The 19,991-nt window shown below is 35.6% G+C and overlaps 1 long non-coding RNA gene across 2 annotated transcripts; it reads right to left on the bottom strand.

Annotated features, from left to right (window-relative positions):
* Positions 1-524: 524 nt before the first annotated feature.
* On the bottom strand, positions 525-15,982 carry LOC308650164. 2 transcript variants are annotated; one of them, XR_014022269.1, is made up of 3 exons: positions 15,875-15,982; positions 933-1,201; positions 525-840 (listed from the first exon to the last, which is right to left on the bottom strand). It is a non-coding gene; the product is annotated as an uncharacterized lncRNA (long non-coding RNA). The 2 variants fall into 2 exon arrangements; XR_014022270.1 differs by having other exon boundaries at positions 15,863-15,977.
* Between the last annotated feature and the right edge of the window lie 4,009 nt (positions 15,983-19,991).

Genomic DNA, 19,991 nt, shown 5'->3' with positions numbered 1-19,991 from the left:
GAATAAATATTTAAAAAAAATAATTGGAGAGACTATTTGAAATAAAAAGTACCAAGTTACTAATAGATAATTAGGTACAAAAGTTTAGGTTTACTCAGCAAGATAATAGAAATCACAACAGATAAAACTTGAAGTTAAGTACTACAAAATCCTGAAATGTAATATAATCTTTAATTATTTTCATCATAATTTATATATCTCCTCAAATATATTTTGTTGTCTACATTCTTTGGCCACATGTTTGATCTCCTCTTACTGTGATAATGACTTCTGAGTATAGTCTTCTACAAAGAAAGTAGAAAGATCAATCAGTCTTCTAAACATAAATTAGTCTTTTAGCCCAGTTTAATCCACTTGGTTAAAAAAATCATCAGTCATAATGGAGAAAAGTTTATTTTAGCTTCTCAATTCACTACTGGTCGTGGTGGGAGAGTCCTCCGATAACTCCAGCCCTTTGATCTTACCGTCAGGGCAAGTTGGTCAAGGTTGACTGGATTTCACTGCACCCAACATCCCTCCCACCCCTACCTTGCCAGAGCTGTTCTCAGCAGTAAGGTGTGCCAAGGGCACAGTAGAGCCAAGTCACATGGCCCGTGACCTGGGAGCAGAGCCATGCACCAGAGGGATTCTTCTCCTTGAGGAAGATGCTGATGTTCCATGGGGTCCCCCAAAGGCAGGTTCTCCATGGGAACTGGTGGTCCTAGAGCTGCAGGGTGTTGGGAGATTGGTACCTGCAAGAAGGGTGACTCTGGCTGGTAGGACTCCACTCCTCTAACTCTCCCGTGACTGTTGCTCCTTCCTAGGTCTTGAAAGGATCCATACAAATTACGGTTTCTGAAGCTGCAACATTGATTGTGGCAAGTTGGACTGGGCTAGGGACTACGGAGGAAAGGCACTAACAAGACAGCAATAATAGAAGAACAATGATTTACCTTAATTTTTCCTCTGCAAGGCAGGGCCATGGAAAAGTGAAGCAGAAGGACTTCCACTGGTTGGCTCTGACCTGGTCTTCCCTCTCCGTTACCTCTGCCTGTTCCTGCGCTCTTGTCTGACCTGGGTGAGGTGTAAGCAGCAGCTCACTGAGGAGACTCTCTCCTTTCCTCGGTGCCACAGCAGGACTAAGTCCATGTAACTCAAGAGCAAAGTATCAGCAAGCCCATCTGTCCACAGATCTAAAAGCTCTTTCTCCAGTCAGACTTATCTGAAATAAAGCCAATATTGTATTTTCATTTTCAATACCTTATTTCTACTTCTTCCCACATTTCTTTTCCCACATTGATTCTGAATTTTAAAAAGGAAGAGAAATACTAGATATGATATATTCTAAACCCTTATAATAAAGGCTCACTTGGGGACATTTTTAAAAGTAGGAGAAACAAACTCTACAATAAAGCATGGGAGAACAGAGAATAGAACGATTGTTTAATTTTAGTCTTTTTAAATATAAGTGAGGTATATTTGAAACTTGGGAAATCTCCAAAATAATACTCTTCCAAAATACTCAAAGGACCAAAAAAGGTAACAACTTGAAGTAGATATCAGGGAAAAAAACCTCTCCCAAATAATAAGAAAAAAGTATGGTAAATAAAAAACATAAAATAACATGGTAGAAAGAAGTTCAAAATCAACAATTCTAATAAAGGTGAACATTGTATTCACCTGTAACAACATAGAGATTATCTGAATTGAAATACAAATTCTACCTATGGCCCTTAAAATTCCAGGTAAATACTAAGCAAATAAACATGTTAATACAATATTAATTATATTAAATAGAATTTAATGCAATAATTTTCAATATATAGAGGGACATTGTTTAATCATAAGAAGAAAAATTAGCAAGAAAACATAACAATCCCAAACTTGCGTAACCCAACAACATAGCCTCAAAAATACACAAATAATGATTAAAAAAAGAAATTGTTAAGTACCCAGTCATAGTAGATATTTTTAATGCACATTTCTCATAAACTAATATATTAACCCAATAAATAATTAGGCAATATAAAATGTCTTCAACAACACACTTCAATGGTGCTTTCTAATGGATGTATATGGAATCTTTCCTTGAATAATTAGGAAAAAAATAATTGATTACAATCTAGTCACAATGAATACATCTACAAATATAAAGCATTCATTACATACAGTGCATGTTTCACATCACAATGCAATACAGGCAGGAATTTTAAAAATAAAACTATATTTTAGAAATTCTATCACCTTAGAAACTAAAAAACACTTTGTGATAGAGTATATGATAAAAGGACAGCTAGATAAATAAGAGATGATAAGATCACACTATAAAAGCAATTTCATAAACTGCATTTGTCATTTAAAACTATATTGTACATTTCTTTCCATATCAATAACTATAGATCCACATTATCAATTTAACAAGTGTATGGTATTTCATTGTTCAAATGTACCATGATTTATTTGCTGTTGAACCATTTCAGTCAACCCTATGCTATGTGGCGAGACTGCTGGCCATCCTTTTATCCTTTCTTCCCTTATTTCATAGTAATAAGATTTCTAGTTTTGAGCTGGCAGATGCTGTTGGAAATAGGCTTATTTCCCAGATTCCTTTGCAGTTAGTTTTGGCCATGTGATAAATTGAAATGTGGTATGAAACTTTCAGGAATATTCTTTTTTTTTTTAATCTTTATTTGGTTTATTTATTTTTATGTGGTGCTGAGGATCGAACTCAGCGCCTCACATGCTCCAGGCAATTGCTCTGCCACTGAGCCACAAACCCAGTCCCTCAGGAGACATTCGTAAAGAGAAATGTGCCTTTATTTTCCACAGTCCCCCTCAGTGATGGATGAGACACTTGGAGATCAAGTTAATATCTTGGGCCACAAGGTCGGGTCCTTGTGGTGAAAAGACGAGGACCCAAGCCAGAGGCACTGGGTTGTGGTTGACCCAAGAGTGCCATGTTTGCCATGCAGTCTTATGTTTATTTACACAGCCATGGAATAGATTTCTACCTCATTTAAGTTATTTGGGATTCTCCTGGATAATGCCTGTTTCCCCAAGTATTTTGCTATAGTGATCACCTGCTGTAAGCACTCTTGTGTGCATATATTTCCCTACTTCTTCAAAAGGAACATAGAAGTGAAAGAATATATTCTTCTAAAGATTTTTGAGATTATTGTCAAATTTCACTTTCTAATATTATACCACTTCACTCTTCCATGAGGAGAGTATAAAATGTTTCCACTTTTCCTTTCCCACTTAACCCTAGATATTATTCTTTCCAGCTTCTGTCACAAAGATATGATTACAGTTTTTTCTTTTTTAAAATATTTTTTTAATTGTTGATAGACCTTTATCTTATTTATTTGTATGTGGTGCTGAGAATCGAACCAAGTGCCTCACGCATACTAGGCAAGTGCGCTACCACTCAGCCACAACCCCAGCCCCATGATGGTATTTTTTCATAGCTAATATAGCTAAACATTTTTAAAAATATGTTTATTTGCTATTTGTGTATTTTTTAAGCTCCTTGCTCATTTTTATATCGTCATTCATTTTTTCTAATTGGTTTCGAAAGACTATGTATTGAGTATTTGACCTTTTGTCTGTCTTACTATTAAACATTTTCTTCACCCAGTTCATTATTCATTGTTCTGCTTTTTGACATTTTTGTCATTATTATAATTATCAACACATGAATTCTTTTATTTTTTTTAGTTGTAGTTGGATACAATACCTTTATTTCACTTATTTATTTTTATGTGGTGCTGAGGATCGAACCCAGGGTCTCACATATGCAAGGCGAGTGCTCTACCACTGAGCCCAACCCCAGGCTTATTCTTAAAAGTTTTTTAACACATCAATTTTATTTCTGCTGTTTATCTGGTGGTTCATCTGTGGGGTTTTCACGCATGCACAAGTAGGGTTTTGATCATGTTTGCCCCGGCTTTGTCCTTTCCCTCTCATTCCCTTCCCCTTTCTTCTGACCCCTCTAATCCCTAGTAGTCCCTCTTCTACTTACAGGGTTTTTTTGTGTGTGTATGTGTGTGTGTGAGGGGGGATTGTTTTTTCTACATATGAAAAACCATGTGACACTTGTCTTTTTGTGTCTCATTTATTTTGGTTAACATAATGTCTTCCAGTTCCATCTGTTTTCCTGTAAATACTGGATTTCATTCTTCTTTATCCATTCATCTGCTGATGGGCACCTAGACTGATTCTGTGTCTCAGCTATTATGAATAATGCTTCATTAAACACAGGTATGCAGGTGTCTCTTTTGTATACTGACTTCATTTCCTTCAGATATATACGTAGGGGTAGTAAAGTGGGTTACAGTATATTTCTGTTTTTAGTTTTCTGAGGACCCTCCATACTGTTTTCCACAATGCTGTAGTGATTTACATTTATATCAACACTGTACGTAAGGGTTCTTTTTCTCTAAACCTTCATCAGCCCTTGTCATTATTATTAATTTATCAGCTTTTGTGACTGAGGTGAGATCGAATCTCAATTTAGTTTTGATCATTTTTCCCTGATGGCTAAAGATATCAAGCATTTTTCCACGTGTTTATTGGCCATTTGTTCTTCCTCTTTTATTAAATCTATTCAGATCATTTGCCCATTTATTAATTGAATTATTTAATTTTTTGTTATTATTAAGTTTTTTTCCTTATATCTTATGAATATTAATCCTTTTCCAGATGCATGGCTGGCAAGGATTTTCTCCCAGTCTATGAGCTGTCTCTTCACTCTGTTGATAGTTTCCTTGGTGTGCAAAAGATTTTTTTTCCTTTTGTGATACTTAGAATTGAACCCAGGCCTCTTACATGTAGGCAAGTGCTGTACCACTGATCTACACCTCAGCCTTTATTTATCTATAGTTTGAGACACAGTCTTGTCCAAAGCTGGCCTGAACTTGTGATCACCCTGTCTCAGTCTCATGAGTATCTGGGATTATGGGTACGGGCCACCATGCCCAGCATGTGCAGACACTTTTTAGTTTGATATAAACCCATTTGTTAATTGTTGTTTTTGTTTCTTGGACTATTGGAGACCTATCCAGAAAATTATTGCCTGGGCCAATATCTTGGAGCATTTTATTCCAATATTTTCAAGTCTTGCTTTAATATCTTTGATAAATTTTGAATTGATTTTTGCATAGGATGAGAGGTAGGGGTCTAGGTTCAATCTCCTATGTGTGACTATCCAGTTTTCCCAGCCCTATTCAGTACAACGTTGGCTATGGATTTGTCTTATAGCTATTATCATGTTGAGGCATGATCCTTCTATACCTATTTTTTTCAGGGCTCTATCATGAAGGGATATTGAATTTTATCAAAAGCTTTTAAGCATCTGTTGAGATGATCCTGTCATTTTTATCCTCGAGTCTATTCTGTATTATGTTTATTGATTTGCATATGTTGAACTGTCCTTTCATTGATGGAATAAAACAAGTTTGATCATGGTGTATGCTCTTTTTAACATGCTTTTGAATTTAATTTGCAAGTATTTTACTGGTGGTTTTTGCATTATATTCATCACAGAGTCTCTCTTTGTTCTTGTTGTGTCTGTGTCAGGTATTGGTAGCATGATAACTTTGGCTTTGCAGAGTAAGTTTGGGAGGGTTCCTTCCCTTTCCATTTGATGGAACGGATGGAGAAGCATCAGTATGAGTTCTTCTTTAAAAGCCTGGTAAAATTCTGCAGTGAATCCATGCATCCCCCAGGTTTTTGTTTTTTGTTTTTTTGGTTAGGAGGCTTTTGGTTATTGCTTCAGTTTCACTACTTGTTATTGATCTTTTTTGTTTTTTCATATCCTCTTCCTTCGATTGTGTTAGATCATAGATCATATGTTCCAGAAATTTGGGCATTTCTTCTAGATTTTACAATTTATTTACATTATTCCATATATTTTTCAGGATATTCCCTAATGATCCTTTGATTTTAGTGGTGTCTGTTGTAATGTCTCCCTTTTCACCTGATTTATTTATTTATTTTAATATTTATTTTTTAGTTGTGGTTGGACACAATGCCTCTATTTCACTCATTTATTTTTATGTGGTGCTGAGGATCGAACCCAGGATCTCGCACGTGCGAGGCGAGGGTTCTACACTGAGCCACAACCCTGGCCCCACCTCTGATTTATTTATTTGGGTCTTCTTTTTCTTTTGGTTAGCTTAGCTAAAGTTTTGCCCATTTATCTTTTAAAAGACCAACTCGTGGTTGCATTGATCCTTTGTACTGATCTGTTAGTCTCCACATCATTTATTTTTTTCTGATCTTTTGTGCAGAATTTTGAAAAATTTTTAAGTATTCTTATTCCTTTTTATTTTCTCTCATTGGTATCAACTTTAGAAAGTCCTCTTTTAACTATTGTAAGAAATATTTACCTATAATATCTATCAGTACCTGTATTTATTATTTTATTTTTATTTGACTGACTTTGGTATTGTCTACTCATTTGGTGTTTGTTTTGCTATTATGTAGGTTCTAAACTTTTCTTCTTCCAATTGGTTGACCAAATGCACTCTTCAATATGCTATCTTTTACCTCCTGATTCAAAATGTCGTCTTTAGGAAACTTCAAACTCTCCTTATATATGTAGATCATTTTTGAATTTTCAATTATACTCCAATGATCTATATACATCTTTTCCTTTACCGATTACTATATTATTACTTGTGTTCTTTAAAAGCATATAATAACTGGTATGATATATTACCCATAATAAATCAAAAATAAAAATTATCTCTTATAAATAGTAATTTACCACCCAAGATGAATTTTAGAAAGCATTTGAACAAAGCAATGAAAAACATCAATCCACTACAACTGGGATTTTGATTTGAATTTTGGTAGAATTTTAGATTAATTTGCAAATATTTAACACATTTTCTTTATTGACACTTCCCATCAATCTATTTCTTTTTACTTTTAAATTAAGTCACTTTCATCTTTATGTGAAATGTTATTAAGTCCTTGAAATTAACTACATCATGAAGTTTCTTGTAGATGTTGATGGTTTTAGTGAGAATGAGAAAGTCATAAAACATCTTTACCATCCAATGTGCTCAGAGTTCAACAAAGACAATTAAGAGAGTTGACATAAAATCCAAGTTGACAAAATCCTAGAATTAAACTCTCCAATACTTTAGTACTGTAAATACACTGCCTGTACTTGCATCCCACGAAATTGGCTGGAAGGACAAGTGACAATAAAAGCAGAATGGAATTGATCTGGAATGGTGAAGGAGAAGCTGAGAGGCATTGCAGATGGAAGAAGCGGATTTGGACTGCAGAAGCAAATTATGAGGCAAATCCACATGTGCCCTAGGCTAGTGAGGATAAGATGAATGTGCGATAATTTTAAAAAGGGAAATTAGGGAGAAGGAAATCAATTGTTTTAAAAAAAAACTTTCAATTCATCATGAATCAGTAACACAGATTTTTATATGAGCAAAAACTTGGACCAATTATAATCTCTAAAAATGTTTCTGAAGTAAAAGTGATATTTTTTTTAAAGTAACTAATCTAGAATAACAGATGTCATGAACTATGAGAGAGAGAGAGGAGAGAGAGAGAGAGAGAGAGAGAGAGAGAGAGAGAGAGAGAGAGAGGGAGAGTTTTAATATTTATTTAGTTAGTTAGTTTTCGGTGGACACAACATCTTTGTTTGTATGTGGTGCTGAGGATCGAACCCGGGCAGCACGCATGCCAGGCGAGCGCTCTACCGCTTGAGCCACATTCCCAGCCCTAAAGGTGATATTTAAAACAATAATTCTTGATGTAATAAGCAGACAAGTTTAGAGTAAGGAGGTAATTACCAGTTTGTTTAAGGAATTGATGCAGTGATTTATTTAGAAATTTAATGTATTTACATATACTTTTTTTGTAAAATAGTATTTATTATGTGCCTAGCATTGTGCTGCGTAAAGATGACTGTGTTTGCATCTAAAAATCTATTTTTACAAGGCCTTCATGACAGATGTCTCATGACACCACTTACAAAGAGGGAGACGTTCCCCAGGTACTTCTGTACTTTGTTCAACAGAAATTTAACTGCCCAAGTGGATGCTTGATTGATGTTATTCGATGAGTAATGCAGCAAACTCCCTACTTTACCCTCTGTGGCAGAAATCTCCATTTAAGCCCTTGGGATATGTAAGTGCCTCATTTCTTAATAAACTACAGTGAGATTAAGAAGAAGGGAAGGCTTCACAAAGCAATTAAGAAGAGGGCAGTTTAATCCATCCTCCTCCTTGTTGAAAAGCTGCTTCAACCAAGGTATTGCCTGCTAAAATAAACTTTAATCTGCAAAGGAGTTTACAAGAAAATTTAGTCAAATAAAAAAATAAGAGGAATAAATAAAACAGCTATCAGGACAACCTTTCTCTCTCTCTCTCTCTCTCTCTCTCTCTCTCTCTCTCTCGTCCCTTTTCAGTGCATTAAGTCTAATACCAGAAAATGTCATCGAAATAAGCATTTCTAAGTGTATCACAGATACTTTTCAGCCTGTAAAAGCCACTCTCCTGTAGCATGAATATTTCATTTTTTCTCAACTTCTAACTGACATCTACATGATGTGAAGCAAAATACTTTTGATTCATGTTGTTGCTGCTATTTAGAATTAGAAGCGTTGTTGGAATTGGATCTACCCTACAAAAGAGAGTTTCAGAATATTTACTTAATTTTGTGCCTTCCATTCTTCTCTGCCTTCCCCTACTTATAATTAATGGCTGCAAAGAGGGACAATGTGAGATGAGAGGAAAAGGGAAAAAGATGCACACACGAAACACACATACACACATGCACATGTGTATATACACATTGAACTTTTGGTTTTAAAGCAGACTTTGGCCTTCAGACCTGGTGGTGATGTAGATTTCCTTATGCACCTTCTCCCACCTTGGAGTCACCTTAATCTCTCTAATCAAGTCTTAAAAGGAGTCTCTCCACCAGAGATGCCGCAAAGGAGAAAAGAAAAAAAAAAGGCTCTGACATTATTCCTAGTCTTATTCTTGATCTTGGAGAAAGCAATAGAGGGTGTGTTGCTGTGAAGATTTCAGGATATTGAAAGAAAATAGCGACTGCATATAGTTAAGAAGGACATTCATCACTAGCTATAAGTTATTATAAAATAATCCATTCTCCTAGCATCTGACACACAAGCAAACAAAACAGAGCAACGAAAGCAAAATGAAAGAAAAGAATGGTTCAGACCAGAATAATGTACAACGTAAAAGTACTTTTGACTCTCCCACTAACCAGCTAAATATGTATTCATTTTAGACAAAACTATTTCTTTTTAGCACAGAACAAGTATCGTGGACATCTTTCCCTACAGCACACATAGCTCTGTTTCCCTTTTCTAAGCATCTGAGTGCAAACACAGATGTGTATTACATGGAAGAGACAAGATCTTTACTGATGAGACTTCAGCTGGTTTTGGCTATTTACAACAATATAGCAAGGATTTTTTTTTTAATCAAGTGTGTAAAAAAAAAAGTATAGGAGAAAATTCTAAATGGCACTGGAAGATCAAAGGATGTGTTATTTAAATTTACAAGTAAAATGTATGTGTTAAAGTTTAATACATCCTGCCAAATTACTCTCTAAAAAGGTTGTATCAATTTACACTCTTACTGAAGTACCTGAGAGGGCAGATTTCCAAAACACAACAAATGTTTTCATCTTTGGTAATATGAAAGAGAAAAATTCATTTCTCAATTTTAGAAATTTTCATTTCTTCTATTATAAATGAGTTTGAACTTTGTATAAGTTCATTGGTCAGCTTCCTCTCCACCCCACCACAAACAGAACTCTATTATTTTTAAATTGGTTTGTTTACTTTTTTATCAATATGCAAGAACATTTGGATATTAAGGAAATAATATCTTGTCATATGTATGAAAAATGTTTTTCCAAGAATATGTAATAAATATCTACTTAAAAGAATGTTTCTAGTTTTGCCAGTAGACCCCTTATCCAGGATGAATTTGATTTAAAATCATTTCTATTTAAATCTCTCATTAGGGAAACCAAATTTAATCAATTTTTCCAAAGAAAGTGCATTCTTCTATTTGATTTAATCTTCAGATAGTTGTTTGATGTAACTTTAATACATAGTCATTACCTCAAAAATAGATTTATATTTCAAAAAGAAGAAAAAATTAGGAAAGAACAATGAAAAGTCAGATAATAATGATGACCATCTTCATGTCTCATGAAACCTTTAGAATAAAATAAATTAAGAATATGAGGCATAGAACATTCATGCAGATTTCAAGCTTTGCTCAGAACTTTGTCCTTAATTACTTTGCTAAATTTTTTTATTGTCTCCTCATAATGTCCTCTTTGAAAGACATATTCTTCATTGCCTCTCTTTATCTATACCCTCTTTCCCAAATTATCTTATGTATCTTCTGAAATGTTGTGTTTTTTGAGGGTACTAAGGCTTGACGTAAGACATAATCACTATTTGATCATGCACAATTTCATAGAAAGCCTCTGCTGACATTCAGATCATTGGGAACACAGTTTATTTGCAGTCAAAGTATTTGTTTTTGGTGCTGGGGGTGGAACCCAGGGCCTCACACAAGCTAGGCAAGTGCTCTGCCTCTGAACTAGGTCTACAGCCCAGAGGCTGAGTTTTAACTTTGATTTAGCTTTAACCTTGAACTAACGCTCAGTAAAGTGTCATCTCTGAAATAGCTAGAATAGGAAAATTAGTAGCAATGGCGCTGGATAAAGTACTCAGTGCTAGTTTGTAGAAAATAAAATTATTTAATTTTTCTAATACTCTGAAATCATATCATGCTTTAATTTAGATCTTAAAGTCCTATGAATTTATGATTCTAGAATTATAAAAGGATATAACTGTGTTTGCAAATCATTGTTTCAGGTTCAAATTGTTTTAGATGCTTAAGGTTTACTTTTTTTAACTCATCAATTAGTTAATTAGTTGAATAACTTAAATAAATAATTCCTAAGGCTAAAGAAGCTATATAATTGCCAACATAATAATGAGGTGAGGAGACTAAATATAATATAATTAAAGAGAGACAGAGAAAGTAACATTGATAGGTTACCATTCTTAGTTTATTTTTAAATATAAATGAAGTAAGATTACTTCAAACATTACTTAATAGTTTAAAATAGATTTATTATAAAGTATTATGTATTTTATTTATATTTATTTTTCCTTCCTGTTTATGCCCTTGGAGATCAATGTGTTTTGTTTTGTTTTTGACTAAGTAAAGAGAAAGGCACACTATTGGTTCAAGGAGCAAACAGGTGACAACATATACAGACTCCTCACTTATTAAACAAATACTGATTGGGCATCTGTTGAGATTCATTATGAGAACTGCATTAAAAAGCATTTGAAATCTGAGCAAAATGATACCAGACTTTCTAAAGACTGCAGAAACTTAGTTTCACTGAGCTTTGAAACTGCTCAGAACCCCCATGTCCAAGGAGATTTAATCCTGAAGTTTCTTATACCTTAAAATAAATTCAAATTCTAATCCTGGTATGTTTAACAGATTAGGAGTAAAACCAATCTGTTGCTTGATGATTGTCTTTATTTTGAAATTACCCCATTTACATTTTCATTTAGTCATAACACAAAGATGGCTTTGGGGGAACATGTCAGTACAGGTAGTTTAATAAAAAAAAATCTATTTTTTGATTTTCATAGGTAACAGAATTCTTATAGTTGTGGACCACATTTCTCTGTGATGATAAATTCTCTTTTTTTTCAACTTTTTTTTTTAAGTTGTAGATGGACACAATACCTTTATTTAATTTATTTATTTAAATTTAAATTTTTACTTATTTATTTTTAGTTGTAGATGGATACAATATCTTTATTTATTTTTATGTGGTGCTGAGGATCGAACCCAGGGCCTCACATATGCTGAGCCAAAATCCTAGCTCCAAGATAAGTGCTTGCAGGTGGAAGGCCTCCATTTACTAGCTTCTGGAGTAAGAAAAGGTAAAGTTGGATGACTAAATTGCTCTGCTTAATGGGATGATGATGAAGGGCAGCTGGAGAAAGTTCTGGAGGAAGAAGAATGGAGATCTTTCAGGGGAGGCTGTGTTGCTGATAGCCAGGGACCCAGGGGAGAGATTTTCAGTGGGACTTGGGGGAATGTTTGCTTGGTTGGAAGGTAGCCCTTTAGGATCCCACCATTAATCTCCAGTGAATCTTTAAGGACATTGAACTCATTGGATTTCTGTGGAAAGGATTTATGTCAAGGTAGGCTTCAGAAGTAGGTGGATCCCTGTCAATGAAAAGGGCAGCTGACATCTCAATAACATATCAAAAAACAAAAATAAATAATTGAGAGAATTATTTGTGGAATGCTTTGTCCGTTGCTTGTGCCTGACTTGGAAATGCTGTTGGGCCTTTGAAACACTTATTTGCTCCTGGCATAACAACCAGAATTTAACTACAAGCATGTTCAGAGATGAAAATCCTCCCAAAGCACACCTGAGAGGGTTATTAATTAAAGAAACTGCATGAACATAATCCTCATCAGTTTACCTTTTAAACAGAAAAATTATCAGTTTTAAAATTAATCAATAACATGAAAAAGTCATAAATGCTCAAAAGTCTGTTTAATTTTCATAGATTTTTAAGGGGGAAGAAGATTTTTCTACTTATGTGTTCTCTGCATGTTCCATTATCAAATATTTAGGACTACTCAGACTGAGTTTTTCTTAAATCAACGAATCAACAAATCTGTTTTGAAATATATCTAATACTTAATACCAGTGGGAGAATAATGTCTTCCAGCTCCTCAGTCCTCTTAATGTCAGTAATTTTCCACTGTAAGACTATGCTCACTGGGATACTTGAATGAAGTCTCTATATGCTGTTACAGGAAGTAAAAATCACTTGGCAAGAAATTTCTGACTCAAGCGGTATTTGTTCATTTGCATACTGTTAAGTGATTTGCATGCTAGTTAAGTTAAGGATGTCACAAAGGCATCTCTCATTTACATTACCAAGAGGGGAATTAGATGATGACAGGATATATGTGAAAGCACTTTCTAAAGTACCAACAAAAGATAGTCTTCTAGTATCAATATCAGACAGGAGCCAAGGAAAGTCTCAGGAATAACCTTGAGGCAAAGGAAAATTATCTACTTATAAAACCAGAACTATAAAAAATCAGGTAAAACTATACACCAAATGTCTTAAAAGTTTGTTTTCTCATATATATAAAGGTAATGAAATAGTTAAGGAGATTCCATGTATGCTTTAATATAGATGTCTCTCCACTTACAAAGGGGTTATATCCAAATAAACTCATTATAGAGTGGAAAAAGTGGAATCACATAAGTTGCGGACTATGTGTGTTTTTCAGATTCTTTTTTTTTTATTGAGAGTATAGTCATTTTCATTTTCCTATCAGTTAATATTTTGTTATTTCTAATTTGACTGCATTATAAACAGATAATGTGTTCTATATAAAAACCAGTTATTATGTTATTTATTGAGATTTCCTTTGTGGGAAACATTGGGATTGTTGAAATTTTCTCAAACTAAGTATATAATTATCTTTGTTTTTCCTGCTTTGGAACCAGTGTACTTATACAAGTTTTAGATTCTTCTATATTTCACTATAGAAAATGATCATTAATTTTCTTTTCGATTATTGCCTATTTCCTACTTTCTTCCTAATTCTCTCCTAGTACCTCTAATCCTATTTTTCTCATCTCTGGACACTCTTTTATCTCTTCCATCTCATTCTGTACTTCATCACAGGTGATTTCCTCATACTAACTTCCAGTTCTCTAATTTTCTCTTTGGGTGTGTCTATCATGCTATTTAAACTGCCCACCAAGAGGTTAAGGACTATATTTCCACTTTTAGGCATTCTTCATTTCTTTTCAAATTTGCCTGTTCCTTGTTTCCATAGTGTTATATGGTTTCATTAGTTATCATTTAAAAAAAATCTCTTTACATATTTTAATTATATTTATTTTAGAGTGTCTCTTTGTTCTATTATCTGTAGTTGTTTTGGTATTAGTTCTCTTGATTTTCGCCTCTGATCACGATCACTTCCTTTTATAAAAGTTTCATTCCTCCTGTATTTTAACATTTTGTGTGATTGTTACTTATTCATCTTCAGTGGATTCAGTTGTTTTCCAAAGTCTTCTATTACAAACTGAATTGTGTCCTAGCCACCCCATTTATATGTTAAGGCTTGTGATGGTTAATTTTATGTGTTGATTTGATTTGGCTAGGGATACCCAAATGGCTAGTTTAACTTGGTTTTTAAGTGTGTTTGTATATATATCTCCTACTGGATGAGTGAGGGTTTCCAGAAAAGATCAGCATCTGAATTGGTGAACTCAGTAAAGCAGAGGGCCACTCCTTGTGAGCAATCATCAACAAATTTTTTGAGGTCCTGAAGAGAAAATTAAAAAAAAAAAAAGTGGAGGAAGATTGGATTCTCTCTACCTGATTGCTTTAACTGGCATATCAATTCCAGCCTTTGGTATTCCTGGTTCTCAGGCCTTTGAACTTGAACTGGAATGTACACTTGGGTTCTTCAACTCTCAGGCACTCGTACTATACACTATTCTTCCTGGTTCTCCTGGTGAACAGGTGGCAGTTTGTAGGATTTCTCAATCTCCATAATCACATGGATCAGTGCTTTACAATAAATTTATTTGCATATATATATATCTCCTATTGGATGAGTGGATGGATAGCTAGATGGGGGGAGAGAGAGAGAGGGAGAAGGAAAAAGAGGGATAGATGGATAGATAAATTGCCGACTGTTTCTATTTCTTGGAGGATCCTGCCTAATCTAATACAAAGCCATAATAGTCCATGTAACTGAACTTGGAAAAGAGCCCTAAAAGAAATAATTGAGGTCAAATGAGGTTTTAAGGGTGATGTCCTAATCCAACATGACATGGTGTCCTTATAAAAAGATAATACACATAAGGTGCTCACGCACAGAGAAAAGGCCATGTGAAATACAGCAAAGTGTACTCTAAGTAAAAAAAATCCTCAGGAGAAACCAAACCCGCTGACATCTTGATCTTGGCCTTCCTAGCTTCCAAGTGTTGAGGGCCACAGCCGAGTTGGGATGACGTATGGCATTTTTGCCAGAAGTAGTGGTTGAGAGGTGATGCTATCGAGCCATTAAGATGATGACTTTTGAGTTCTCCCGGAGTTCCCATTGAGTTCCTCTTGAGCTCTCGCGGGGATTCCCGGAGAGTTCCCATTGGTTGGGGAAGTGCCAGAGGAGGGATATTTCTGGTTGCTGGTTCCTGGAGGAGCCGCCTGGGATTTGGGGGAGTTCCCGGCAGCGTGTGGAGTGTGCTGGTGGAGTTCAGAAATAAATTTTGTTCCTGCTTCAGTGGCTCCTGATTTGTGCCCAGCCAGACTGCGGCATCCAAGGCTCTGGGAAAATAAGTTCCTACATTGTTTTTGTCATCCAGTCTATGGTATTTTTGTTATGGCAGCTTCTAATACCAAAGGTTGTGAAAGTGACCTCCCAGAATACTTTTACATTTAATTCTATGGATCCTTATGAGTTTCAAACTAGTATACCTTTTAAAAAACCTATCTTTATGTTAATTTGTTCCAAGAAAATGGACTTAGGGTCAGCTTGTCAAGAGAATAGTATAAATCCAGAGCTCGTAAGGTATGGCCCAGTCTGGTGTCAGTTGCCCTTAGACTTCCCCAACCTGTGTCTGCCCTAGGGCTCAGTGAACAGCAAACTTCCTTCCTTGGGTTCCGATGGTTTCAGGGAGTCTATTTATCTCCGTGCCACCCCCCATCCCCCTCCTTTATCCCCTGCTGCACCCCAGGGGTCGCAGAGCATGAGCACTTCCTGTTTCAGCTGTGCCAACCCACCTTACTCCTGACCTGTGGGCAGGTGGTTGGGTTGCTTTATCCATCCCTTCATGCACTAGAAGTAGGAAGGGAGTCTCGTTCGCATTCTTTACCATGTACACTCTCTGGTTGTGTGTCCTGGCAGGGAGAGATATTTTAATTATTTTTTTTTTCTCTAGAAAGTTTTAATTAATAAAGTAAACAACACAAACAGTAAAATTAATAGATTATGCCTAAAATAAAACAATACTCAAGTGTGGAAATATTAACCTCATGCTCAGAAAACAGAATTTATATATGAGGGGCAAGGTAAGAACCAGGGAGTAGAAATAAAATTTGCTTTTTGAGATTTTTCTTAACATAAATGTTTCATGCTCCCAAAGAACCCAATGATGGAACAATAAAAATTATCTCATAATCTCTTTTACTTTAAAATACTGAGATATTTTAATTAAAATATAGAAGTAAATTTGTCTTCTAAGAGTAGGCCAAGTAAATTACGTGAGGAAAGAGTTAATAAACCCATTACAACTATTTTTTTTAAAGACTATGTTGTAAAGTGGGAGAATAAATTCATTTTAGAATGAATAGCCTTCAATAATGTTATGAAATGGTCAGCAGGGATCTTATTTCCAGACATAAGGACATCAGTGTGATATATGTATGTATTCTGGCTTCAGAGACAACAGACTTCACACACACTTCCATATACACACAGAAAGATATTAAGATGCTTATATAATGTTGTATATGTATGAATATACATATATACACATTATATAGGTGTACCATATATTTTTATATATATATATATGTATGTTACTTCAGTATACTTTTAGAGATATAACATTCACCATACCTACATTAACTTTTTAAAAAAAATTTTAAATTGTAGTAGGACACAATACCTTTATTTTATATATTTATTTATTTTTTTGTGGTACTGAGGATTGAACCCAGTTCCTCACACATGCTAGGCGAGCGCTCTACCCACTGAGCCACAACCCCAGCCTCCCCCATATCAACTTTTAATGCACATACTCTCCATATAGTTTTCCTATTGTTTGTTCAAGTAAGTGTATGTGTTTCAGTTTTATGCTATTCCTACAGACCTATCAGATAAATAAGAATAAGTGATAGACTGTGATCACCTCAAGTTCAGAGTATTTAGCAAGGAGTTAAGTTTCTGAAATACATTTTCCTCATTTAAAGCTCTTCCAACTTGAATGCACTCTTAATTATTCAAAGCAATTCAATGTTCTCCTTCCTATTCAGCTATCTGAGGTCTGATTAAGATTAATGCATTCAAGAGCCCAGAACACCAGACTTCAGGCTGAGGGGTGTCAGATGATCCTCCTGGTATATAACCACCAATAAATCGCATGTCCTGGCACAGACCTGAATGGACAAGGTGTGCACACCCTGTGATCCTTACAGTGCTCTCTTCACAGCTGGTCTGTGGGTGGATGAAGGAGGAGACACACAAAGCTCTCTCTGCCAAGGCCCTGTGAATCCAAGTAGTGAAGCCGACTGGACAGACAGCAAGTCTCCGAGTTTCTTGTGCCCTCCAATAACTATGACTACGAAGAAGGGAGGGACTGAAGGAGGCCACTCATGAAGCGCTGTGGAATCAGATTTCCTGCCTTTCCACGCAGTTTCATTTTAGCTTCTGCCTCACTGGTGATTACCGTTGTCCTTAAGGGAGTCCTTGAAATTCTACATTTGCTTTCTCTCCATTTCCGTTTATAGAGCAAATGGCTTGGGTTTTGTTATACTGATGTGATTCAGTTTCCTAAAATGATGAGCCTCGCCTGAGTGAACTTAGCTCTGATGAAAGAAGTTCCTGCATGTTATCACTGTCTTTAGAGGTCTGTCACACAGAGCAGAGGTGGCACTTAGTGTCTGTGACACTGGAGCCTCCTCATCCAGGCATCTTCAGCATGGTCATGAGTCTTTATCAGTTCCAAACTTAGACTAACTAAGTTACACTGTACTGTTCAGAGTTCTTTTCAAAGAGTGGTCCTGAGTCAGCAGAAGGGGAATCTTCTGGGAGCTTCTCCAGTGCAGCCTCATGGGCGCCACCCCAGAGCCTCTGAATCAGAGTCTGCAACTCATTTAGATCCTGAGAATGCACAGACACCTTGGAGTTGGAGAAGTCAGAGTGCTATGCTCTCCACTGATGCAGAGTTACCTCTTTTGACTGGTTAATGATACCTAAGGAACATTTGGTATTCTACTAACAATTTAGAATTCAGTAGGATCTCTTTTTTCCATATATAAGAAAACCTAATACTTAAGTTTGAAAACAAATCAGGAAAATTGTTTGCATTTTGATTTACTGTGACTACAGTCTTGCTCACAAGTGCCAAATTAGAAGCAAGGTGCTGTCCCCTGTGAGATTAATGGGTTTCCCCTCATCAAGAGGTTCTTCTGTCATATAACCCAGACTTGCCTCCACTTACTTGCTTTTTTATAACTGGTCTTCTTTTGATAGGACCATTCATCCTTCCAATATTAGAAGCAATTAGACTCACCTCATGGTGCGTCATATCAAGTCAATCTGGGACTGACAGAGCAGGGTGATCCTAGTCTTGTCTCAGTAACAAACTTTGACAACCAAAACAAAGTAGCAGGCAGAATACACGAAGAGAATTAACAATAAAGGATCACAAATGATGAGAGCTTCCAGAACATCACGGCTGCTTCTGCCTACTCCACCCACTTGGAAATAACGGCGTCCATTCTGTTAGGTCTATTGAGGTGAGGACATGGCCTTAAATTACATTTTTTGGAGAACTCTTAAAATAAGACTACTTAAAAGTCTTCAAGATAGCATTTTCTTTCCAAATCTAATCTATTTAATTTTTATTGGAAAACATTTACATAGCTCATCAGCAAACTCCCTAGTATTGAGTAATATTTAGTATGCTGTAATCATGGGAAGGAGAGATTTAGATTAAATGCTGCTTTTTATTACTATTCAATCATCATAAGTTGTTCTACTTTTTATCTTTTTAGTCAACAGATTTCAAAGGTGGGAAAATATCTTCATTTGCAAGCATACCTGTATTTATCTCCTATTATATTTTCCATTAGTGTCTACATGAGATTTATTCCTGGTGATTTCCAACAAAGTAAATGTGAATCTCCTCACACCAGATGCTAATAATAAAGACAAATGCATCCTATCTCTTAGAGATGTTATGAAAATAAATTAGATAATATTTATAGGGGAATTTGACTGTACCAGAGATAGTATATAACTAAAATGGTCTTTAAAAAGCATTTAAAGAACAAAAAATTCCACTCAATTTTAGCCAGATTGACTTGACAGTTCCAAATTATGTTCTGAGTAAAGAAAACAGTCCTACTAATAGCAGATCTGCTGGTCGTGGATAATTGCCAAATGCTGACGATGGGTTCCAGGTCTGGGCTGAAACCTCAGGCATCAGTTGGGATGTGCAAAATTAGCTCTTTGCTTTTCTGTAATGTTTACATTTGCTAAACTTGGGATACTGGGAAAGCCTTGCATATGTTGGGGTTAATCATCTAAATTATTTTAAACCTCTTTCTGTATTTGGTAACATGAGGACTGTAAATAGAGAGGACTTTACTACATAAAGTTGTTGATGTAAACAGAGATTTCAAGGACATATGGAAAACTTGTACACCTAAACAAACTGCTTTTACATTTATATTGTGTAGAAAAGATGGAGCTTTTAGTGGGACAGTGGGTAAACAGGGAATCATCATTTCTACATACTGAAGGCCAAGTTGTCCTCTCAGGTGTCGGGTAGCTGCCAGTTATATTCTCAGTACTGTTTGTGGGACACTGGGAAGACTCTCATTCCCACATATTTTTCAAACATTCTTCCACACAGACCTCTACTACTTTAAGGTCTTCTGAGTTAAGCAAGTGGCTGCATATTCATGAAAAAAAGGAAAGAGTAAAAATCATAGGAAGCTGACATGCAACGAGGCAATAAACCAACACTTACTGCATATCTACGATGTGCCACACATAACTCTAGTGCCTACCAACAACACTGTCTCATTTAATTCCCACCTCAACTCTGCAAAATAGGTAGTATTATTATTCCATCCTTATAGACGTAGTGCCAGGCATAAAGAGGTTAAAAAGCCTGTCTGA

This window comes from Spermophilus citellus (assembly GCF_964194105.1).
Source record: "Spermophilus citellus genome assembly, chromosome: 5".
In the NCBI taxonomy this organism is placed as follows: Eukaryota; Metazoa; Chordata; class Mammalia; order Rodentia; family Sciuridae; genus Spermophilus; species Spermophilus citellus.
The sequence above is the reverse complement of the archived record's forward strand: the minus strand, read 5'-3'. Positions and strand labels throughout refer to the sequence as shown.